General features: G+C 46.1%; 1 protein-coding gene across 1 annotated transcript in view; it reads right to left on the bottom strand.

Annotated features, from left to right (window-relative positions):
• The window catches only part of Tafa4 (TAFA chemokine like family member 4), a 180,030-nt gene extending 157,292 nt beyond the window's left edge, over positions 1-22,738 (bottom strand). The window contains exon 1 of the mRNA XM_055628580.1: positions 22,472-22,738. The gene's annotated coding sequence lies outside the window, so the exon portion shown is untranslated. The remainder of the gene's footprint in view (positions 1-22,471) is intronic.
• Positions 22,739-26,283: the final 3,545 nt, after the last annotated feature.

Below are 26,283 nucleotides of genomic sequence, written 5' to 3'. Positions count from 1 at the left end.
GGGGCGGGGAAGGAGTAGGGATGGGAGAAGGTAGAGAAGCTGTTTTAGGAGCTGGAGGGATGGCAGAGTGACTGTTCAGCTCACAAGGCTGTTTGGTGACATCTGGTGTTTCATCCCTGTGACTACAGGACCACAGGACCACAGGTCTTTTAGTTGGCTCTGGTGAAAAGGCTGATCTTAGTGCCTAGGGATCACAGCTGGCCCCCCACACCCCAGCTCCCCAGCATGTCACTCACTTCTTTAGTCTGTCAGAGACTCTTGGCAGCTAGCTGGCTGGCACAGCACATGCTTAGATGTCCCAGTCATGCCAGTCCCAGCAGAAGCAAGTCAGGTGCCACTTAGATGCCAAAGGAGAGGTCAATACGAGGGCATGAGCGCTAGGATGTGAGGGTTGAAGGGTATACCCTAAATACCTGTCTGTAACCTCAGACAGTCACTTGAACTCACACTCCTTGTCTATACGAAGGAAAGCTGCTAAGGGCACAGTGCAATTCCAGGCATGGGTAGTTTCCACGCTCAGTTTTGGATGGAATTGCACAACAGCGTTTAATCCTCATAATGGCAAATCTGGTAAGATCCGGCTAAGGAGGCTTAAGGTTAAAAGAGAAGCCAGCCGACCCTCTAAGCTGGATGAATTCAAAGAACCCTCGAGCCATCGCCTACACCACAGAACTCTCATACTCAGAAGCAGAATTCGTTCAGTAGCCACTTAGTTCATAACTGTCACTTCTAGACTTCCACATGGAGGAGGCATTCCTGGTGCTTCTACTTGGAGACCAGATCAAACCTTACTTAGCACTAAAAATTATTCTGTAAAGTGTATCGGAAAATGCTTTACTGGATTGTCAGTGGCCTCTCTCGCCCTCACTCACTCACTCTGTGTGTATGTGTGAGTGTGTGTGTGTGTGTGTGTGTGTTAGAGAGAGAGAGAGAGGGAGAGAAAGAGCGACTACTCACACACACAGTGTTGGGGTTCCTAGCACTGTGAAGCCATCCCCAGGGTGTTACAGTGATACTGGGGATTCGAACTCAGATCTTCTCTTCATATTTGCCTGGCAAACACTGTGACTGGCTGAGCCATCACCCACCTCCTCGTTTTTCTTTAACACACTTAATTCAGCAACAAATCCCACATACATCCAGATTCCAGGGCACCATCGTAGGTTTGCAAACATTCAAAATCTGATGCAATGATTGGTACCTATCTGTTTAAAAAACACAACTGCTACTTCCTGTGTGAAAACATGGGATGGTAAGAGTTGGTCTGAACAATTGCCTCATTTTTAATTCCTCCAAAGAGGGTCCAAGACTACCTTTCTCCTCTGAATTCACACTTCAGTGACTACGGCCCCCGAAAATGCTAAGGGCGCTGCTCACATTCTGAACAGCGCGTGCTGCTGAGAACAGACACCGGTGAGGCTTGAGAAGAAAGCAATTATGCCAAGGCAATCAATAAAATGAACTGTAACGATTAATCCTCCATAATCCATTTTCTTCCTATAGAGGACTGCCTTGGAGTTTCTTAGCAGCATTTCCCTGTATCGCTATCATCTTCGTATAAGACAGAAACGCCAACTCTAAAATGGTGCTGCTAATTTGGAATCACACAATCTTATCTGGGACATACGCCACTCCCTGTGTATTTTGACTGAGAGAGCAAAGGAGAGGGGATCTGATAAACACAACCCATGCCCTGCGCTGAGGTCAGCAAGGCCCCTGGGCTGGTTCATTGACACCTCTCAACATCCTCCCAGGTGATAGATGTGACAGATGAGGAAAGGGAACTGTAAAAGAGGCTGAAGGGTGTGGCTTGCCAACAGCCACACACATACCCATACACCCCTCCAAGCTGAAACTACTGTTACACCCTCAAAATGGAACCCGCTAGCACAGAGCACATCTCTGCTCTGAGGAATCCCCACACTAGTCAATTGTTCAACAAATATTAAGAAGCTTTCTGCGTGCACAAGCCCACATCCACTGCCTGGGTTTTTGAAATTAATCAGAGCACCGATAAACAGGAGGGGAGGGAGGCAGCCTCATTACATCAGTACCTCCAAAAAGACAGAGCGGGAAGATGACATGAATGGAGCTTGCCAGGGCCAGCACACAGGTGGCTGTGTGTGTCTGCAGGTTGCAGCTGCCTGGGCTCAAAGCCCTTATTAGTAGTTTCACATTTTTACCCATGCAGTGGGCTCTGGGTGCCCAGATCATCAGCCCAAGTGCTGTGAAATCATTTCAATTCTCCGCACCTCTCCTCTAGGGGCATCGCTCCCCTCCTGTCAGCACGGGCCGATCAATGTTTCATCCGCCACGTTTGAGAGAATCACTGATCCTTCTCATTCTTTTTTTTTTTTTTTTTTTTTTTTGGATCCAGGCTCACAGAATGTTTCCCCCACCCTTTATTCCATTTTCACCCGAAATCATCAGCACACGCTGGAAGGAACCCATCTAGCCTTTCCCCATCTGTTTGCCACTTTCTGGAACATTAAAGAGAAACTCACTCCTAAAGGTTAGAAGAGCCAATTTTGCTTTTCTACACCTGCACTGGTCCCTTTAATCAAAAAAACAACAGGAAAAAAAAAAGCCCCAAACCCAAAATACCCTTTTACTTTGACCAGTCCCATTGAATCAGGGGCTTTTTATTTGCTTGCAGAACAGTGGTACATCAAAAGCAAGAGGGTTGGGGCGAGAAGAGGGAAAGCCATGATTAAAAGCCTGCCATAGCTCAAGGACACAAGCGAAGTGTTAGCTGCTTGACTTAACTACTGCTCACTAATTAAATGCAAAACAGAGAGTAGCAGGAATGTAAAATAGACGAGCAAAACTATTTGTCGTCCCCCCCCCCCTAAAGGGTTCCGGCCTCCCCACTCGCACAGCCTGCTGGTTTTCCTACTAAGACACTTGGGCCAGATGAGTATGATGCCAGAACGCTGTTAATCAACACTTCCAGGCCAGCGAGTGCCTCTGCATTCCGAGAGGATGAATAACAGGTTCCGCTGCGGGCTGCCAGGCCGGCTCCTATTCAGGTGCCCGGGACCCATCCACGGCTGGTCTCTTAAACCCCAAGAGATCAACTTCAGTTTTCTTATGGCCTGACCATTGGAAAGCCCCAAGGAAAACCCCAACAGGGTTTCAGAAAACCGCTAGAGGATAACAATGTAGAAAGGAAGAAAATGTGACATGTAGGTGGCGGTTAAAGTTTTTTTTTTTTTTCCCTAAGGTGTTTCCCCAGGTTCTAGAAAGCTGTGGGAAGGCTTACTGGAGACACTGAGGGTGGGAACTCTTTCCTCCAGTTTTCTCCAGAGGACTTCCCCAGCCAGCTTCCACTACAAGAGCTTAACTCTGAGAGGGTGGGCACTGAGGCTCTGTCACTCCCACAGGAATGAACAAGAAAAGACTTTCAGATAATCTTTCACTTACCAGCCTTAACCCCATGGATTATAACAACAGCCAAAAAAAAAAAAAAAAAAAAAAAAAAAAAAAAGACAGAGAGAGAAAGAGCCTACACAACAATGCTTACATATAACAAAAGCTTTCTGCAGCGGCTGGGTGTGGTAGCGCACTCCAGGAGGCAGAGGCAGGCAGATCTCTGTGAGTTGAAGCTGCCTGATCTACACAGCCAAGGCTACACAGAGAAACCCTGTCTCAGTGGCTGGGGGGAGGGGGGGAAGCTTTCTGCACCCAGCCTTGTCCTATGGGATGCTCCAAACACACAACTCATTCTTATGGCCTGATATATCTCTCCCTTGTGGATGAGGACCGACAAAAGAGCTCCCTTGTCTGCCAAGGGTTGCAGGGACTGAAGCCAGCGTGTAAATTCAGGCGAACATCTCCAGAGCCAGTTTTCTGAAGGCCACTGACTTCTGCCCCTTTCACACCTGGTGGCCAGGCAGGGCGGCCAAACAAAGCTGGCCACTAGATATCAGAAAAGGGGGACAATGAAGGAGACACCGCCAGCCTGGGCAGCAAAGGCTGACGCTCATAACTGCAACCCCAGCGCTGGAGAGGCAGTGACAGCCGGCCGGGCAAGCTGGGCTGGAGGCAGCGGCAGCTTCATTCAGTACGGTGGTTAAGGCAGAGCCCTCGCAGCCGAGCTGCCTCGGTGAGGGGGTGAGGAGTTGCTGGGGTGCAGTTTACACTGCTGATCGCTCCTCCCGTGCCCTCTCCCTGGCACGTGACCCTGTGTCTCGGTAATCACTTGGAGAAATTGCTGGTTACTAATCTGATCAAAGCTTCAAAGATGTCCTTGGCAAGCTACCTCACCTTACCTCCCCCTGCACGCACAGTAACCCCACCCATCGCACCGGAACAGGGGAAGAGACGGGAAGATCTGAAACAATTCTTGGCATGCATTAACTCCTATACGAGTGCTTACTATGGTCCTCTTTTTTTGTTGGTGTTGTTGTTTTTGTTTTTGTTTGTTTATTACTTCCAGCAAGCTGTAGACCTGACTCAAGATTTGTCTGAAAGGCAAAGACATGTATGCCAACATCTACCAAAACGTGCACAGCAGCTTTACTTATGCATAGCAGCCGGGCATAGGAGGAACATAAAAACCCACCCACGCGTAACACAAGGGTGGGTGAAAGTGGACTCTTCACACTGTAGGATCCTATGCCACCGTCTCGAACACCCGCCCCAGGCAACGGCACACCTGAGCCTAAACCTCACAGAACACAAGCTCTGCATTTCCATTTAAAGGAGCTTCAGAGAGAGACCTAGGCTTTGCTGGGAAAGGCAGCCGAGTGGTCAGCTGAGAGGAGTGGCTTTGAGGAGAAGGGGACAAGGGACCCATTGGGTGCTGGAACTTCTGACTTCTTCCTTGTGGATCCAGACTATGAGCAGATGTAAAAATCCGCTAAATTCCAAAATAGTGAAGATGTTTCATGGTGTACGAAACCTCAGCGTCCTAAGGTTCCGGGGAAGGGCTACATCAGTTTTGTGACGTTAGGCCATCCACAGCTTTAAAGGCTGCTTGAAGAGTGACACGTGTTATCAGTATTCGCTAATGCAGAACACAAAGCTCATTACCTCATGGGCAGCACTGTCTTAAATCTGAGGCCAAATAGAAGCGTGTTTCAATAAAAGTGTGTAATAAATAAAGTGGGGGGGGGATTTTTGTTTGTTTGTTTGTTTGTTTGTTTGTTTGTTTGTTTGGGTTGCTTGGGAGATGGTTCTGAGAGTAAGAACCTTGCCTTGTGAGGGCATGGGTCCCTGAATCCAAACCCCAGAACGGCTAGCACCCATGTAAGCGACGGATGTGGCTGATAACTGCAATCGCAGTGCTGCAGAAGCGAAGAGAAGCTAGCCAGCCCGGTGAACTTCAGACCAGTGAAAAACCTTGTCTCAAACCAGAGTGGACAGCTCTGGCCTCCGCACGCACACACACACGGTCACACACGAACACACTCACAGGCACACACACACAGAGGCAGGGGATGTGAGTGAAAACAGTAGACTTTGGATCAGCATGATCACTGGTACAAGGAGACAAACAGGCCTTCACTGTAGCCTAGGAGAGGACAGACCACTCTCAGAAGCCAAGCTCAACCCTTCGCCTGCTTTTCAGCAATCTGCAAAGGAAGAATGGTTTTTCTGTTTCCAAGGTATGAATGTGAATGTGGCTGCAAAGCTGGAAAGATTTACCATTCCAGTTTCCTGAGAAGATTTGCCATGTCCCTCACTGATATAAACTCCCATCCTCACCAGCGTTGTTCCTCCACGGGGCTACCTCGTGCTCTTCCACATCCGTCCTCTGAGAGGCACTTCTACAATATCGATATGATTCACCCCGGTCAACATCTGACATCATAAAGCCTAAGTGTGCATCTGGGCCCTGAAAACTTAGGACAAGCTGTGGTTCAATGGCAACTAGATCCATCACCCTCTTCTGGCTGCCATAGGTATTGCATGCATATGGTACACAGCTATGCAAGCAAAAATCACTCCTATGCATAAAATACAAAATAAATAAATCTTTAAAGCAATTTAAGAAAAGAATGTTTAAGTCTATAAGTAGGATGAAAGATAGGTGTTATTTTCTAAACAGCTGGTGGACTTCTTTTCCTCTTTCTGAAATACCCTCAGTCCATCTCCATCGGATTCAAGTCCCTCTTAGCTCAATGGATACAAAAATCCAGACTAGAATTAATAATCATATTCGGCCTTCTACCTCATACAAAACAAGCACTTGAGGAACATATGAGGGAAGAAAAAAATACATGTAGGAGAATTTCTATCCTCCTTTAATAAATATTGAATCAACCAAAATATGCTGAATTTACCCGCTCATCGCCTGCAAGTGTGACTATTTCTCTATCCGCAATAGCAATAACCGTTCTTGACAGACAAGATCAAAATCTCCAAGGGCAAATGTGTGCTTTAGGAAATAGAGTAAACACCTCGCAGCGCCAAGTCCCTTCCTGTGGAATGCTGCTTGAAGGAGTGGGGTGAGGATCCCTCCATTTAATGTTAATCATTTATGAAATACTGTGGCTCACAGCTCGGCAATTGGAGTCATTTCAGGCAGTAAATATACATTTCCTGTCAAAACACATCAAACGGAGAAGGCTTCAATTTATTTGAGAATGAGTTGTAACTAACTTCCAGATTGGCAATTTGGAGAAATCTCTGATGCTGTTTAATACCCTTGACGGTTCTCTTTTCTTCCTCTTTATTTTTATTTTTTTTTTTTATTTTAAGTCTCCCTTTTCTTTTTTCAGTGCCAGGGATCAAACCCAGTCCTTGTGCATGCTGGGCGAGTGATCTACCACTGACCTACATCCCCAGACCCAGTTTCCTTCACTCCTTTTCTCCCCGGAAATGGCTCCAGTTCACTCCTGTGTGGAACCTCCCCTCCAATTTTAAACCCACCATACCCTTCCCTTTCCCAGAACTCTAGGCTTTGCAGGATGACAGTCAGATGTACCTAACACTCAAAAGAGAAGCCTGGGTTTCCAGGTGGAGCCTGTGTTACCTGCCTAGGGTTAAGGGGCGCTCCTCACTGATCATTCTGCTGCATCCCTTCAGCCCACGGAAAGTAACAGTGGTCTAAGAAATGCAGGCATCTACACAAATGGCTCTTTGGAAATATTAAGTCCCAAGATGGCAGGCCAACGCAACGCAAGCACCATTACCAGAGATTTATGGCAGGGTTCTGGCCTGCCATAATAGACTAAGGTTGGCCACCCACCCCAATACAGCAATTAAATAGACAGTAATGGTGACATACAGAGGTAGGAGATTTACTCAATATAGCCACACTGGAAACGTTTGAATAAATAAAGGCATCCAGTGACCTCAAGCCCTTCTCTGGGTACCACATGAAGTTTAGGTTTAAGCAGCATAGCAAGCAAGAGATACGCACACACCTCAAGTAACGTCAGTGAAGAAGTGGCAGAAAGTTTGTAGGAGTCAGACGTCGGGAAGATGGCTAAGAATCATGGTCTTCTGGACATGATATGACTCTTACACCCATGAATTCACAGTCACTGGGGTTCTCTGCAGAAATCAAGCATCTCAACATCCCAGCCCTTCAGCACCCTACTAAGCAACCATCGACTCTGTCTCCCCAGCACTCTTCCACGCCTGTTTTTTTGTGTGGGTGCCAGGTATTCAAGCTCAGGTCCCCATGCGTGTATATCAGTCACTTTGCTGACTAAGCCGTTTCCTCGGTCCCATATGCCCAATTGTAAAGGATATGCCAAACTCCGGAACTGTAAAACTCTTTCACGTTACAATGTATGTACTTTCAAACCCAACTTGTACAGAGGTGGACACAACAGCCGGTGCCTGTAATCCCAGCACTTGGAAGGTAGAGCAGGAAGGTCAGTAGTTCAAGGCCATTCTAGACCAAGTGGGGAGTTCAAGGCCACCCTGTGCTACATGAGACCCTTTCTCAAGTTAGTTAGTGAAGTTAAATAATAGGTACATATGGTCCCGTGCATGTCCTCAACTCCCTTGGTCTGTAACAGCAAAGGCCTGCTGCTTTAGCCAGGTAAAGAGAGGGGAGGCAGGCGAGGGGCTATCCTGTTATCCATCAGGCATTTTTTTCCAAGGGCAAGAAACTGCACCGTCCCCAAGGAGCTGTCTGAGGTGCTTAAGGTTAATGGCAGTATTTAGGGCTGCGCAGCCATTGACAGACCGCAGCCAAGCAGGGCAGACAAGCATCTCCAACAAGGAGGGGCAGGGCCTGATAAGTTCTAATGACACCGGTTCATTTTCATTCCCAGGGTTATCTCCCCATTTACAATTTAAAAGCCCTGAGCCACTTGCTCAGCAAATCAGATTGGACTTCCATCTCTCCATAAAACGTGGGAAGAGTTCTAAAATACATTGATACTGGTAAAATGTAATGGTGATCCCCGTATGTTACAGTGTATACCCCTCCTACCCGCGTTATCTGACATGACAGCCACCACAGACACGTCTGATAAAAGCTAAACAAGCTAAACTTGAATAAAAGTTAAAATGCAGGTCCGTTTTGGGTCTCAGAAACCCCCGAACCAATGGCTAACTGAGCTGACATGTTAATAGGCAGCTCTTCCAACACTCCTCCTCCCATCCCCTACCCCAGGGAGCCAGGCTCTACTTCCCCTTCCTCTGCCTGAGCCCTGTAACTCAGCCATTTTGGCTACACAGTCTCTTAGTCTCTTGGCCCAGGCCACCCTCTCTGGTTTCCCTCTCTCCTCTCACGGGCTGGTTTAGTCTGCCGGCCACGTTCAGCCCAGACTCTTCCGTCCATCCCTCCGCTTGCTTATTACCTTATAGCTACAATAAAAAATCTCCACACTTTAGGAGTCACAGCTTTCTCCTTTTATTTCTTTTTTTTTTTTTTTTTTTTTTTTTTTTTTTGTCAGTTCTAACTGACACTATGCACATTTATAGAGCCCATGAGGGAATGTGGCTTAATATCTATAATAGCAGACAGAGAGAACTTTGGTTTTTATGTAGGTAAAATATGTCTGTGCATGTGGAGGCAAGAAAACAATTTCAGGTGTCATTCCTCCGGGACACCGTCCTCTTTCTTCCTTCCTTCCTTTCCTTTTCAGACAAGTTCTCTCATTGGTCTGCAACTCGCCAGTCAAGGCCAGCTGCCCAGTGATTTCTGGGTCTGCCTGTCTCTGTCAGGCAACCGGGATTTCAGCACATTCTTGTCATTGCAGAAAGTACTAGTCAAGAGTGAATATGTAAGAATGAGCTGGAGAGATGGCTCAATTGGTAAGATGCCTACTGAGCAAGCATGAGTTTGGGTTTCATGGCATCCACCTAAAAACTCCAGGTGTGGTCCCGCATATCTGCAACTGTGCAGGACAGAGACAGGGTACGCCTGGCACACTGGATAGACAGTTTGGCCAATCAGTGAGATACTGGCTCTGTGTGAAAAGATAAGGAGAAAAAGAAACAATAGTAGAAGCCTCCCAACATCGACCTATCAGCTCCATATATACATGTGCATATAAATGCACACACAAAAAAAGAAAGTATAAGATTGTACTTGAGAAGCCAGGCATGGTGGCCTACACCTGTAATCCCAGCACTCAGAAGAAGCAGGCAGAGCTCTGTGAGTTTGAGGCCAGCCTGGTCTACAAAGTGAGTCCAGGACAGCCAAGGCTACACAGAGAAACCCTGTCAAAAAAAAAAAAAAATGTCATTGACAGATTTAACCTCTGACACCAAGGGCCTGGCCTCTTCTTGGGTTTACATAACTTAATTCTAGGAGAAGATACAGCAGAAAAGGCTTTGTGCATTGCATTCTCTCATTTCCCAGAAGCACCCACTCTAACCACATCCTCTCGTGGGGCAGTTCCACTTCTGCCCCGACACAGGAGTAGACAGGGAGCTGTAAGCATGAGGGGGCTTCACCTGATAGACACCACATCTCAGTTAACGTCGAGGAGGAACTATTTCGAGATAGGTCTCCTGATACCCTCTGCCCTAACATGAAAACATGGAGGAAAATCTCAGTCTGTACCTGAAAAGAGCAGGTGAACAAAATGTACGTTCATAACGGAGCATTAGATGACCAATAAATGCACTGACGGGGCTCCGTGTGTATCTCAGTGTAAACGGATCTCAAAAGCGGTAAGCGGAATACTTGTGAAACCAAGAATCTGACGTGACGCCACTGAAATGAAAAGGTTCGCCGACGAGGTTGTAGTTAGTGAGCATACTTAATTTCAATAATGAATGGGAAAGCTTAACGCATTTTAACATTAAAGTGTAACACTGACAATCATCGTCACGTGGTCAGAGAGACCCACCTAGGTCTTCTGTCCATTCTTCCCCCGGAGGCTCCGTGTCACGTGAGACATAATGTATAATAACTGTTTCTCGGGGCTGACGAGATGGCTCAGTTGGTGGGGTGCTTGCTCCTCAAGAACAAAGGCCTGAGTTCAATCCCCAGCAGACAGACACTCCCCGTACGGTCAGTTCCTGGGCATCAGAGACAGGAGGGCCCCTCCCTCGGGCTTGCTGGCCAGCCAGCCTAGCCTGCCTGGAGAGCTCCCGGCCAGAGAGAGATGCCGTCTCAAAATCAGAAAGCGACTGGTGTCTGAGGAACAAGGCCAACGGATGTCACCTGGCCTTCACACCTGCACCACACACGAACACACACACCTCCCCATGTGCAGAAGGAGAGAACTTAGACTTGCCAGTGTTTTCAGGTGAAGAGAGCCGTACCATGGAGAGCTCTGGAGTTCCTGCAGGGCCACGGCAGACCTGCATTGTGGCGGGTGGCTTTGCTGCTGCCACAATACAGCTTGAACAACTGTGACAGTGTAAACCAGCTGCCCCCGGCCATGTTCCTTAAACTGTATGTCTGTTTTTAAAGAATGTTTGTTGTTTTTTGTTTGTTTGTTTGTTTGTTTTCAAAAGAAAAACCAAAAAAACCTAGAAGCCTTGATGTTTCTATTTCTCAGTCTCCGGTGGATGCTATGTCCAATTCTGTCCTCTCTGCCACTGAACTTGGCGCCAAGAGTGCTAGGTCCTGACTGTCCAGGTCTGAGTACTGGGAGACGCATAGGCCCAAAGGGCAGACAGCCAGGGAAAGAGGCAAACACAACTAACTAACAATGGGGTAGAGATGGCCAATGGGAAACCTACCTTGCCGAGGGGACAGCCATGACTGATGGATGGGTCTTACTAAGGAAATGTCAGCACTGACCTAGTCACGCAGAGCACAACTGTGAGAGAAGACCAGGGTTTCACACGCCAGCTCTGGAACTAAACCCCAGCTCAGCCGAGCAGGGAGATTACATGACTGCGTTGGCCCAGAAGCCTGATGGTAGCAAATTTTAACCTTCCTGCCAACACCCACAGGTTTCTATAACTCAGACTCCCTCTAGAAAAAGAGAGATGAGAAGAAACTTGCCAATCCCTATTTCTAAATAAGTAAATATGGCTGCCTGTGTGGGCACACACCAATAATCCCAGTTCTCTGAGGTGCAAGCAGAAGGACGGGAGTTCAAGGTCATCCTTGATTACATTTGTCTTCTTATTCGTGAAAGTCTTCCGTTTGCAAACTTCTGTTTCTTAAGCAATGTGAGCCAAAGTAAAACCCCACTCAAAGCAAATCCTTTCCCCTAAGCAGACACAGAAGGCAATTGATTCCTCCAAGTGGCAGGAGAAAGCAACAAACCCACGCAAAAACTCTCTATAGCCCCTCAAGCCCCATAACTCTATCGACGGCTCCATCTCCTGGTCCTGCCCAGCAATTCAGTTATTCTCAGAACAGATGAAATCTTAAATCCACATCAGCCCTTAACATCTGCAGAGTCTTAATGGCACAGAACAAAGTGAAATTTCCAGATGCCACCTGCTGGCAGGAATGTGATTTAAACCAGAATCAAAAGTGTAGGGGAGTCCAGCCGGATCAGAATCAAAGGTCCAGCAGGTGTATTTCCCCCACCAATACAGACATCAACAATGAGAGGAGCTGGGTCCTGTGTATAGCCAGACCACTTCCACGGGCACTCCAGCAACTGAATAATTGTTTGAAAGCCTTCTACTACCATGAGGGCATCAAACCTGAAGGACCTTATCAAAATCAGCTTCTCGCATAGGACACTGATTCCACTCACATTAATTCGTGCTTTGAATTCGTGTGATTTGAATCAATCTTCAGAGCCGTACTATGTAGACAAGCTTATCTATGGATTACTAAATTGACTAGCCCCCAAGCTAATCAAAATGGCCACGTTTTATGACAATCTCCAAACTCAGATGTTTCACCTCTGAAAAATGCACGGTCCTGCAAGGTGTTGCTCAGAGTATGGTCCAAGGCTAGCTCCATGGACATCTGTGAGGCATGCACACTTTCAGGCTCCCCAATGGACTCACCAGGTCCCAAGCTCTGGAGGTGAAGACCTGGTTCCCCAAGCCCTCCAAGTGAGCCTTATTTACCGGCAACCGGGTGTGTTGGCACTTGTCTGTGATCCAAGTGAGCTCTGGAATGTGAAGGGAAAGTCTCTTGAATTGGAGACCAGACTGGGTTACATAGGAAGGTCAAAGCCATTCGGGGTTATATTAACAGACCCTGGCTCCTGAGCCGGGGAGACAGATGGTTCAGTCATGTAAAATATGAGTTTAATCCCAAAACCCAAGTAGAAGCTAAGCTATTCCAGAAGCAATCCTAGTGTCGGCAAGGCAAACACAGGAGAAATCTTGGGACTTGCTGGCCAGCCCATCTAGTCAAACCTGCAAGCTCCAGGTACAGAGAGAAACAGCATCTCAAAATAAATAAATAAATAAATAGATAGATAGATAGATAGATAAATAAATAAATAAATAAAGGCTACCCCACGTTATCTTGAGAAAGGTACTAACCCATGACTTCTACATGCACGCATGGGAAATATGCACCCCACAAACACACACACACACACACACACACACACACACCGACAGAGAGAGAAAGAGATGGGGATGGAAGGGAGAGGGAGAGGGAGGAGAGGGAAAGGATATGAGATAGAGGCAAACAGACAGTCTAACTGACTGACCCTGGCTTTAAAACAATGAAACAGTGAGGCCATAATACTGCAGCTAGAAGCAAGTATACAACTGAAGACCAAGAATATTAATATGAAACAGATTTGAAAACTCCAGGCTTCAACATTTTGTAAAATGCCATTGGCCTAAACCTATTTCCTCCTCACTCCTTCTAAGTAAATGAAGACTGTGAAACTCATACACAGATGTAGTCAACGGCTTGTAGGTTCATGTCTATTTATGCTGTGGCTCAGAAATATTTGCACATCAAACCCGAATCTGAGTTTACACTGGGGATCCTGGGTCTTTTGTAAATGTGGAGAGAGTAAATTCAGAATGAAAATGTCTTGAAGAAACAGTTTTCTAGGAATGCTGCCAGTCCCTTCTCTCAGGGTGACCTTAACTTTCAGAATGAGGGATCTTCCCCTCTCTTGATTAATACTTCAAGGGATGATTAGTGGCCTTTGTTCATGTAGACACAGGGATGCATTGACTTACGAACTCTCTTCTGGAGAGTTCTCAATGTTGCTGCTTTAGCATAGGGGTCCTGTGAATACAGCAGAGCTATTGGATGCTCTCTGATCCTGACTCCCCCACAAGAAATGTGGAGCCATGTGTTCCAGTCTCTGCCATTTTCCTTCTCAATAACACGCAAAGCTTACACGTGAACTTCACACACCTGATGGGACCCCCCTCTTTGTTCAGATAAAAGCTTATTTCTGAATCTTTAGAATCAGATTAGGACAAGTGTCAGACGTCTATCTGTGCAAACGTTAATTTCAAGTGTATTTAAATAACTTTGCCTCTTGCTTTTCCTCATCTCATCAAGCAGAGATGCTTCCACTGTGTAATCATGGTAATGAATAAACATGGGTGCTTACAAAGGACTCCAGCACCGCCAAACTGATCAATTGTTAATTCTACCAAGTGATGGAACGTGCCTTCCTTAGCGGCGACCCCATCAAGCCATGATTATGGTGGGAAAGATGCCCATACCCGCTGCCCAGTGCCTCTGGAAAGCAACCCCGCAATCATCCCCAGGACCCTACCTTGGGCTCATCCGGATTAATTCCTCTTCGAACCCACCACTCTCTGCCACCCCTGAGAGGCAGACATTGTTGTGTCATTTACAAAGTCATGGTCTATGTGAGTATTAATTGGCAGAGAACTGGAAGCAGCTATTAACGGACTAAACAGTCACGGGATATATCCAGAGGGCCCTTATTATCTGGATAAAATGACAATTTCATAATAAGCTTTTGGCCCGGAGGATCCAAATCACCATGAAATGCTTTTGTGTGTCGGGATGAGGACAGTCAATACTTGTACTGGGGACACATTCATTATTTGCCCTGTAGCCACCCAGGCCTAGGCCATGTACCAGACAAGTCAGGTCAGCCTTTTTACAGGGAAAGAATGAATGACCTCATAGCCTTTGCCTCTGCTGTGCCACAGTCCACGAAAGTGTCTTCACCCCTGGGTGCCTTTCTTCCCTCTTGTGTGGAGGATGCTGAAGACGGTGCCCACTTTATAAGACTCTGAGGACAAAATAGCTAGTGTGATAAAATGATGCATTCACTATGAACAGTAGCATGTTATCTCTGAGGAAAATTAGACAGAATTCTATCAGATCCAGAAGCCTTACTTTGGGCACACAACAGAAAGAACTGAAACTAGGGACTTGAATGGCTATTGCTGTCATAACACACAATTTTATTTTGTTTTGTTGTGTTTTGTTTTGCTTTGGGGGACTCTGAAGTAGAGTGGGTAGGAAAATGGGGAGGACCTGAGAGGAACTGAGGCAGGAGAAAGAACATGATCAAAACATATTGTGTAAAATAACTTTAATTTAAAAAAAATTAAAGAATATTTATACCTGCCAATCGATGCACATTTTAATTGCTGCACTGTCCATCTTATATATGTGATATTTTTTATCCTACAAAAGAACTATAATATGCACATATATGCTAGAAAATAATAAAAGTAAACATACTACACAATGAAAAAAAAAAGGTGAGGCCCAACCTAAATGTCCACTGACAACTCATGACAATGTTCCCTAAAAGGGAAGGAAATTCTGGTCCCTGATACAAAGTGGATGAACTCTGAAGGCATTGTGCTGAGTGATATAAGCCAGTCACAGGAGAACAAATATTGTATGGTACCACTTACAGAAGGTTGCCAAGAGGAGTGGAATTCAGGGATTTCAAAAGTAGGATGATGGATCACAGAAACATGGCAGAGGGTAAGGAGTTAAAGCTTAATAGCTATACTTCAGTTTTATACAAAGAAAAGCATACCATAAATAGAAAGAAATAATTCAACATGGTGAATACACTTAATGCTACTGAAATGTAGCCTTGAGAATGGTTAAAATGGTTATATCTGTTTTCTCAATGCCCCCCCAAAACCAGCGTATTAGAAGACAACTTCAGTACTAGCAATTGCTGCTGCAATTATTTGTTTTAAGTTCTCAGGAAACAAATATTTACCACATATCCCCTAACCTATAGAGAGTAAACACTCAGCGAGACATGATACTCCATAACTGTAACCCCAACACTCAGGAAGCCGAGGCAGGAAAATCTCCATGAGCTGACTTTGAGGCCAGTCTGGGCTACAGTGTGAGTTCCAGGCCAGCCTAGACTATATTGTGAGACCCTCTTTCTAAAACACTCAGGAAAAAAGACATTTGACTTGTTCTACGCAGTCCAATACCAAAAGGTTTCCATAAGCCCCTACTGATAGAGACCCCGTGTTCTTCAGACACAGTGCCTGGTGGCACTGGTGAACTAACCTGCATGCGTCTTCCCTGAGGATAGCTTTCATGGTACCAAAAAGCACCATGCAACCTTCCAAAGGAAAGAAGCAATCAAAAGTCCTACCCAGCTATCACAGCTATAAACCACAACAACAACCGGTATGGCACGATAACCCTAAGGGTGCAACTGCGGCACACACACCTTGGTGGTAACCAAAAGCACTCTAATTGGACCTGCTCAACAGGAGGAAACTCATGCCCGGTACTGGAAATCCAGTAGCCAACCACCCAGCACTAGTGAAGCTGTGGATCTGGGAGGAGAACCTGACACTACCACTTTACTAAACCAGCATCATCTCTAATTACATTCTAAATATTTGTCCTTAGATCCACAGGTAAATACAGTTCTTGCCCTTCAACTTTTCTTTACAACAGACAAAGACCACTACAGAAAACCACAGCCAATCAAAATGCAAAGATGTAGAGCCCAGACCCAAGAGAGAAGTCAACAAAGCATCCAGTAGCTAAGGCTCGGGGATTATTGCAGAAAAGGAGCCAGAAAAAAAAATCATAATATTCAGAGGATCAAGAAGGTGGATGTGATATTGTGTCTCCTAGCAATGTCAAAAGCCTAGCTACACCCACAAAGGATCATCAACATGACTGCCTAACCATGAACAAGGGCAACAACGGACATGCCAAAGCAAACAGGAGAAAGACCATGAGGCCCCAACCTCCTCAAAGAACTGCAGGTTACCAAGGAATGCTGAAATAGAGAGAGGTAGTCTTCCCCATGGAAGAGCACACCGACCTGTTATTCAAAACCAAATGGTTAGCCCTGAAAACACACACACAAGTAACATTACACAGACTGAGCAAGTTATATTTAGAAATAGATACGTATACACATATGCCTGTAACAAAAATCAGTAACAAAAGGGGTCATGAATTTGAAGAAGAGTTGGGAGGTTATGTGGGAGGGTTTAGAGAAAGGAAATGTGAGAGGAAATTGATATCATTACATTATATTCTTAAAAGTAAAAGAAAAGTGGGGGGGTTAAGGATCCACCCCGCCCTCCCCTCTTTTGTTGGCAGTGACTTCCAAGCCTTTCTGGGAAGTGTTGCAATGTTAGCCAGTGAGTTTCCTAAATCTCCTCAGCGGCACATCAATGCCTAAGTTTTGAGATGAGGAGAATCCAGCACGTAAGAAAGATGAGATTGGTACCAAGGGATGCACACACAGAGCCATCTTCCAGCTTGCTTAATGCAGCTCCGTGCTCCTGACAGACCCTGCGGTCTGCAAACAGCAGGACAGAATTTGAAAAAGGTGTGAGTTTAGTATCCTGGGAGAACCCGGCCCATAGTGACTAATTTATGGTCGTTTTTGATTTGTGTGTGCATGAATATTTGAGTGTGTGGTGTGTATGCATGTGTGTGAAAGAGAGGGAAAGAGAGAGGAGTTAAGGAATTAATCCAAAACTATAAATGAAGAAAGCCCTGTGTGTGCTGCAAGGCGCACTGCGTAATCAGCTCTGAAGGCGGAGAGAAGGCAATAGATGCTTGCATGACAATCCACAGGCCATAGGAAGAGCTGCCAACTGTTTTAAATAGCAGCAAAGATTATGCACCCCTGCCCCCGTCCGTGATTTCTGGCCCCCACTGACACACGCAGAAAAGAATGCACCCCAATAACTTTCTCTTCAGATTCCCTTAAACATCTCTCTATACAAGATACAGCCTTTGTTTAAAATCTTAAGCTGAACACCAGTTAAAGGCGTTTTCTGATACCAGCTCACAAAACACGAATGTACTGTACATCAGGTATAGGAGCACATGCCTGTAGTCTCAGCATTCAGGAGACCGAGGCGGGAAGAATGCTGTGAGCTCAAAGCCAATCTGGGTTATAGTGTGAGTTTGTGACAGCCTGCGCTATACTGTGATCCTCTTTTTCTGAAAAGCCAGAAGTGGGATGGGCAGATAGAATGCTCACCTAGCATGCACAGGGTCCTAGGTCTGAATTCCTAGCCCCACCCACCTCACCTAAAAAAAATCTAAAGTAAAAATAATAATAATAACACATGAGAAAAAAAAAACCTTCAAAATTCCTTTTAACTTTTGTGCCTTGAATAACTTACCTATGGAAGAATAGCATACAGCCGTGAAAAAGAATGACAATACTCCCTCGGCTGATTTGCCATCCTTCCTCGGGTGGATCCAGAGCATCTCTGAGCCCTATGGGAATGCCACTGCATGAGGAGGCCACAAAGACAAGGGGAGTCTGCAGACCAGGTGATGTGGCCTTCCTCCCCCAGCCAAGGCATCACCAGAGTCTCTCCAAAGGGGCATTGCTGAATACACCAAGTGCAAAAGGTGGTGAGGAGTCCTCTTATCAAAACGGTTGGGTCCCAACAGATGCATGTGGCTCAAAGCAGAAGGAAGAAAATCGAAAGAGATTCATCAAAATGTGAAAAGGTGCGGTGTCGGGGTACAGGGCAAAGTGGGCGTTTTAACCTTCCTTTCTGTATTTATCTACAGGATTTGAATTTTCAAATCCACACAGGTATTGTCTTTGCGACTTATGGAAAGAATAAAAATATCTTCAAAAATAAAAGCCATGGGTAGTTAAAAAAAACAAAATCTCTTCTAGGCAATTAGAGTCCCAGGATTCCTGTTACAAACACTGGAAACCCCCACCCCTAGCTGAGGAACTGTTGGTAGCTGATGGCTGCTGCAGGAGGGAGCATCCGTTTGCTTCCGGACTGTGGCCCTGCGGGTTGTCTGTGCTCCAGTGGAGGCCTACATACATACAGGCAGCACGAACTGCACTCAGTGAGTTAAAATAAAGGACATGAAGTTGGAAGGGAGATATGGCAGAGATAGATAGCAGGGAGGGGTTAGAAAAGGGAGCAGGTGATGCATACCATGAAACCTCGCTGTGAACATGTATGACGTTCTCCTATCTTTCAACTCGGCTCTCAGGAGGCAGAGGCAGGGAGATAGCGGTGAGTCTGGGGCCAGCCTGTTCTACCTAATGAATTCTAGGCCACCCAGGGCTACACAATGAGACCCATTAATTAATTAATCAATCAATCAATTAATGTAAAAGTCTGCGATTTGAAGCCAAATGAGTCACAGGCAGGCAACTGTGCTATACGAAAGAAACAGATATTTCAGGCAACGGAGGACATAAAAAATGAACAAATAAGACTGAAATTTCAAAGAACACTTAAGGACATAAAGTATGAATGACAAAGTGAAGAATCCAAGCACATGCAATGGCCATTAAAGTAATAATAGTAATTACTCAAGCTCTGACAGTTCTGCCTTGAAATTTTTTAAATAATTTTTATTGTATTTATTTTTTGTGCATGTGTGTGTTGTACATATGTATGAATGTATGTGTGCACACGTGTTGTTGCTGTGTGTGTATGTGTGTGCATGTGGGTATACATTATTCACGTGTCTGTGTACATGTATGTGCATGTGTGTATATGTGTGTATACATGTGTGTGTGTGTGTCTGTGTATGTCAGAAGACAGCTGACAGGAGTCAGCTCTCTCCTTCAGAGGGATCAAATTCAAGTCATCAGGCTTGGCAGCAGGTACATTTACCAAATGAGCAATCTTGTCAGCTGTCTACCCTCAGATCATTAACGTGTTGCAGAAATGGGCGAGGGTTTTAGCCATATTGTGGAGCTCTGAGGTACTTTCAGATTTGCAGTTAGGGCCTCTGCATATTTCCTTAAACCAAAATGCATAATTAGGTTCCTGTCTGAATAAAGAGGGGGGAAAAAACACCCCTTGAACAGGCTTTATAGAGGAAAGTGGACTGAACTTAAATGTCGCCCATAAAGCTGCAAGTTATTTTTATTTTTGCACAAATATCAAATAGATGGGAAGACAGAGCTAGTGGTCACTTGGGAGAAATGGTTATGCTGAGAGTGAGAATTGAGTAGGCTATTAGGAATGCAATTCTGTGGGACAGTTCTCCAAGTCTGAACCAGCTAGGGTTCTGTCTGACACTGGCTTTGTGAAACATTTTCAAATCAAATAGTTATGAAGTGATGGAGGTGGCTAAGATTGCTTCCCCAGACCCGTGGCGCTCAGCTTTGCCTGTTCCTGGCTCTCCGTCCTGAGTCATCTTCAGTGAAAATACATGATCACCTGCAGGCCTTGAAGTCATCTGTGATCCCTGATGACCACAAACAATTCAGCCCATCAGTCAGTTGCTGCAGTGTGGAGGACAAAACAAACACAGAGCGAGTCCGATCACTCTGATGTGTCTTAATCCTTGCAAGGAAACAGAGCCACAGATGGACTGAAAACTCCCGAAGAGAAAGGAAAGGCTAAAGGGAAGAATGCTACTTATGCTAGTTCTAATGAGATATCATTGGAGAATTTTATTACTAGGAGAATTTTATTATTATTTTAATATTATTATTGGAGAATTGTATTATTAGGCTAAGCCTCTTAACATGGAAATTCCCCTAAACGCTACAACCAGGCAACTAATTGAGAGTTAGAAAGTGTCAAAAAAGACTCCACCCCCTTACCACAGGCGTATAGTATCCCATACTAAGTATGATAAGGTGATTTTTTTTTTGGTCAGTGAAAACTCAAATCAGGCAGGGGATTGGCTGCTGATGACATCATATCCATGGGTTAATTCCCGGTGAGCACAGTTTTAATATCATATGCATCAACCTATCATTTGCATAACAAAGTATTATAATAAGTGTAACAGTAAAGGAGAGGTGCAGACAAAACCAGCTATTAACAAAGGTTCTGTGACACAGATAAGGAGGTGGGGGGGGGGGGGACAAAGCGAAGATCTATTCTTTTTCACTAACTAGAACTAGGTCACCAAACAATACACACCTCTGAAAAGGATCACAAAATGAATATTGAAATCCAAGTGACCCAGAACAGTGTAGTAGTAGAAATATCAGAGCCTGCCCCCAATAAAGAATATCCAATATCAAAGACATAGTCATAGGTGCATTTTGCGATGGGGTGAAAAATCACAAAGCCATTCGGTGGGCAAACTGCTGTTCTGGAGAACTTTTCTACAGCTAACAGGGAAAACACACCAATCAAACCATGACTTCAGTCTTCCAACACCTTGTGACAGGTCACAGGGTGGTTAGTACCGAGGGAAGAGAGCAAAGTCTGGAAGAACAGAATAATGAGAGAGGAACGTGGGGGCGGGGGGACCTTGAAACACAGCTATCGACCACACTATTGAAACAAACCAGTGATGAAGAGACATCCACACTTAGAAAGCTCTGTGCTCGAATGAGTGATGCCATCTCGCTGGGTCATTTGGCCAGGACGTGAGTCACCGTCAGTTGGAGAGATTCCGGAAAATGCTCTCGCAGTCTTAACAAGACCGGTGTCTCCAACTCAAAGGACGTGGGCTTGCACCCTGACTTGCGACTCTCAAGTTAGCAGAAACGCTCCTCATCCAGGAGTCGGTTGAACAATTCTTCAAATCAAATCAAATACCTGTTTCTAAGAAATCCTGAGGCAAACCCTAACTAAATTGTTAGCCTGCCTTTCGTAAATTATATTGATTTTTTGTGGCTGTTTGTTTGTTTGTTTGTTTGTTTTTCTAGCCAAGACCTTTGGAGAAGGCTTAGTCACTGATGTGCACAGGTTTGGGAGCTTGAGTCAGCAGACGGGCTATCCCTGTATCAAGGATATTACAGACAACACCAGACTGAGGCTTCGATGGAAATCCCCCTCTCCCGCTGTTGCAGCCGCCAAGCAGGGATTTTGCCTGTCACATCATATTAACTTTGCTTCTCTCGGAGGGAAGGCCATTAAAAAGTTAAAAGCAAAAAAGAGTTCGGGGGATCAGTACGTTTCACCAAAGAGGATCCTTCAATCCCGGGGTGAGTGGACACCTGGCCGTGAACTTGTACGTGTACAATACTGCTGGCTGGTTCATAACTCAGCTAAGCTTCCGCAACAAGGCGTGCGGAGCCCTCAGCATTCGAGAGGAAAGCACACCAGCACTCTAGATGCCTCCCTAGGTGCAGGCTATCAAGCTATTTCCAATTCTCTAAGGACAAGCTTGGGTTAAAGACTCCCTGCGGTCCCGAGAACTGGCCATGCAACTGAAGCAAGAGGGAAGGAAATGTCAGGGCGCTGCTTTGGTGGACAAAGCCAAGATGCCTCCCTAGGACTCCAAGACCCTCCCCTGTTAACCACTTGCGCTCCCAGAACCAGCCTGTCTAGCAAGGGTCCCCAGAACCAGCTTCTTTCTTCTAACTCCTGTTGGCACCCCTGCTCAGAGGCAAAACGACGAGACCTCGAGTCCATCGTGGCCAGACAGAACCCCCAGCTCACGGAGTGTCCGCCCTGCCGCTGCTCACTCCCATTCATCAAGTGGCGCCGGCGCGACCCCAGAGTCTCCGAACCGCAGACATGAACTCCCAAATTGGAAGTGGCTGCTGCCCGCCATCCCAACCCCTACCCTCGCGGCACACACCCCTACTTCTTAGGGTCACTTCCAACTTCAGGGTCCATGCGGTTGAATTAGGTACTTCCCCTTACTCCCCGCTAAAGGCCGGAGTGACCAGGGCTGCTCCGAGCCTAGTTCAACTGACTACTAGCCCCAAAGGCCACCGCTGCCACCGAGACCACGCTTAAGCGTAGGGTTCAAGGCTGCTTCACCCCCTTCTCCCGCCAGCTCTTCCCCAGAGCCCGTTCTTACTGGACTAGAAAGGGCAGCCGAGTCCGATCCGAGAGTCCAGGGCGAAGCTCCGATCGCAGCCCTGGAGCCAAAGGATGCTCAGCTGGCCGCTTGCCCGCCAGAGTCCCTGGAACGGCCCATCCCTGTCTCAGCCGGGTCAAAAGCAGGAAAAGTTCCGGCGCTGCTGCAAAGAGAAGTCGAAACTACCGTGGGAAGCGCCGTGCCTGAAAGGAGAGACACTGCCCCAGCCAGCTCCAGCCGCGCGCAGACAGCCGCGCGCGCCCAGCAGGTGCGCCCCGTCCAGGGTGGCTCCAGGCTAGCTGTGCAGAAGCCAGTTAGAGCAAGCTGACCAGGAGGAGCCGGGCCGGCCGCGGACAGCGCTGATTGGCCAGGCCTCCGGATTGCCAGCGCCCTTGTCAAACCCCGCAGTCCACGTGGGCCTGTCCTCTGCGCCCCGCGCCTCCCCACCCTTCTGCTGTGTGCGCCTCTCCCGAGCGCCTCGCTGTGGCCACTACTCCGCGGGTGCTGGAGGAAAGGTGCTGAATCTTCTGAACACCTGAGAAACACGTTGAGCCGCGCATAAGGTAGGAGGATTGGGGGTTTAGCTCCCAGCTGAAACCGTTTCCTGCACAGAGGTCCCACAACAGAACACAAGCAGGCGTCCTCTATCATGTGCAAAAGCAATCTGGCTGCGCGTGTGATGTCTTTGCGTGAGGGAAGAGAAAACTTGACACAGGTGTCGGTAGCTGAATGGTAAAGATATTGTGTTAATGGGACTGAGGGTCTAACCCAGTGGGTAGGATGATTGCCTAAGCGTGCAAGAGAGCACCACGACATGACACCGGGTGTGGTGTCACAATCTGTGACCCTGGCTCTGAAGAAGTACAAGTAGGAGTTCAAGGTCATCCTTGACTACATGGCGAGTTTGAGGTCAACTCGGGCAACATGATATTGTGTCTCCAAATTATGTTTTTAAAATGCATCCATTTTTCTTTGAAGCCCTTCTACCTCATTCCCTAGCTGTGCCAAACCTCTTTCCCCTTAGAGAAGTAACTAAGAATCAGCAACGTTTAAATGATAATGCCTTTCCAGAGATTCTTTTGTCTGATCTCCATTGTGCAGAGGAGAAAATTGAGGCACAGAAAGGCTAAATAATTTACTGACCGTTGCGGAATTAATTAGTAGGATAGCTTACAATTGACTCTAGTTAGCAAGCGCAGGCATTTTCTGAAACCAGGCTAGAATTTTGGACTTTCGGGCTCCACCCCAGAACCAGAATTGTTATTTAAACCAGATTTCCCGTGTGGTTTTTATTTGCACACAGTTTGATAAATCTCTGCTCCCTGCCACTATGCTGCCCTCTGTCACTGCCTAACAGCCCCCTTGTCCTTCTTAACTTCTCACTGAGCTAAAATGATATGCCCTTTCGCCACAGATGCATCCAAATATATTCACTCTTTTCTCTCCTACTGCTTGAACTCATCCAGACTCCTACCCCTGCTCCCCATGCCTTCCTGCCAAACACACACACACACACACACACACACGCACGCACGCACACATGAACCATATCACATTACTTTCCTGATAGCTAAACAGTGACAATCCTAGGCTCTTTCTTATCAAAATTGGGGCTTTGCAAAGACAGTCATGCTATTAATTTGTCACACCCTAAGAGGGTTTTCAAGCATGAGCAACCCTTGCAAACTTGTATGTTCCTATGATGGTACAGTGAAAAGACGCCACTAAATGTCCAATGATGTGATGTGATTCTTGCAGTAGTTGGAGGCAGAATGCCCCTCTAACTGAGATAGGTTGCCAAATCACTGCCGCAGAAAGGTAAGTAATGGCGGGAGGGAGCTAAATGAGCCCCAATTATTTCTTTGTCCAGCTGCTTATCAAATGTCTACGTGCCAGGCTCTGGGCCCCTATGACACAGCAGGTGTGACTTCTGTCTGTAGTTATGGGGAAAGTTGGGCACTAAACAATTCAACCAATACATAGAAGATGAACATTTAGATCAAAATATGTGTTAAAGGATTATAGAATAAGCATGAGAACTATGGCGGTCGGTCTAATCTAGATTGTCTTCCCCCGGAGAAAGTCGCTGCGACATGGTGACAGCCGAGACCTAAATGACAAAAGGCCAAACAAACAAACACCTAAGCAGAAACTGTCACCAACATCAGTTCAATTGTCCTCTTGTAAGAAAACAGCCCTGCCATTCATTTCGTAGAAGCCTCCTTCCATCCTGCCATGCATTTTGCACCTCCTGAAGTTCTGTAAAATCAATGTCTGTATTATTAAAATGGGTCAGACTATTTTCTATGTAAGGCCAGGTGATGGCAACAGGTATCCTCCCCCACCCCCATTTATACACAGCAGTTGACAAACTCCCCTTGTGCCTGTAGGAACTCGTGTGATTTGAACTTTACGTTTTTCTTCCCTCTGTTGTATGACGTGTAGAACACTATTGCATGTCTTGGTGTAACTGAACCCGTGAAGGGACACTCTGACTCTGCTAGGCCTATTTATAAAAATCTCTCCATCATCCGGGATGAGCACACGGTTCAGTGACTAAAGCACTTGCCCCTCAAGCCTGGTGACCTGAGTTCAGATCCCCAGAATCCACATAAAAGCTGGACGCAGCAATGCATGAATCTATAATTCCAGGGCTTCCTCGGTGAGACAGGAAACAAGAAAAAAGACTCTCTTTCTCAAGCTTGTAGGGCACCATTTGCAATGACAGTTTGTCTCAGGCAAGAAGGAAGGTAAAGATGGACACCAATGTGCACTGAGATACACATACACAAAAATCCCCTTATTAATAAGTAAAGCTTCAATTTAAATTTTTTGGCAATACTCATGTACTTTGAGTATAACTTTTCCTTAGGGGACTAATAATGATAACAAATAATCATATATCTGTGTGTCAGAGTAGGCTAAGTGCTTCATGGGCTACCATGCTCATCCTCTGAAAAAGTAAAATTCTCTCCTTATAGCTTCTATTCCACAGATGAAAAAGTTCAAGCTCCAAAAAAGGTTAAGTAATAAGCCCATGGTTCTGGGCCATCCTGTCACAGCAAAGTCTATGGCAGAATGGCTAAGCAGAAACAAATGAAGCAAGCTTCAAGAATGCAGAGAGCATGTGTCTATTCCGTCGCATTGGTCTTTGAAGTGTTCAAAGTGCCGTTCTTTCACTTCTTCTTATTTACCCCAGCCCTTTAACTTTTAAGCTCACTTTTCTCACCAGATATTTGCTTTGCTTTCCCTTGCTTCAAACTGGGAGCTATAAGGACTTTGATAGATGAAACAACTGGTGTATTCCTTTGTTTGTTTGTTTGTTTGTGTTGGGCTGGTCTGCTATTCAGCATCCTCTGAGGAAATGCGTCTGGCCCCTTAGAGCTGTCTGTTTTGACGCACACCCATATCTCAAACGCTGACAGCTCTTTAAAACAAAGAAGACCCACCCCTTACCCAAGTAGCAAAAAAGGAACATTTTATCCCTCACCAGAGCTGTGCTGGATGCCGTTTAAAGTGACAGCTCTGGCCCTCATTGCACAAATGAATAGGTCCTCCCTCCTGCCTAAGAATGAACTTCTGGAACTGTATCGGGATCTGTTCTCATAGCTTTCCCACAGTTCTGTGATCCAGGAGAAACCCCAGGGAACATGTAGTGAAGAGAAAATATAAGGCTCCTCTGGCTAGGGCTGGCATCCCTCACCTTTCCTGGGAAGTATGGGATCTGCTGCAGTTGCTAATGACTTCCTGCCTTGAATGGCTTGGTCAGGCTTGCTTTAGACTTCTGGAACTCAGACAAGGTGTCTAGCTAT

The sequence above is a fragment of the Psammomys obesus genome, unplaced genomic scaffold, assembly GCF_907164565.1.
Source record: "Psammomys obesus unplaced genomic scaffold, mPsaObe1.curated_primary_1811, whole genome shotgun sequence".
NCBI lineage: Eukaryota > Metazoa > Chordata > Mammalia > Rodentia > Muridae > Psammomys > Psammomys obesus.
This window is presented reverse-complemented; position numbering and strand designations above follow the sequence as displayed.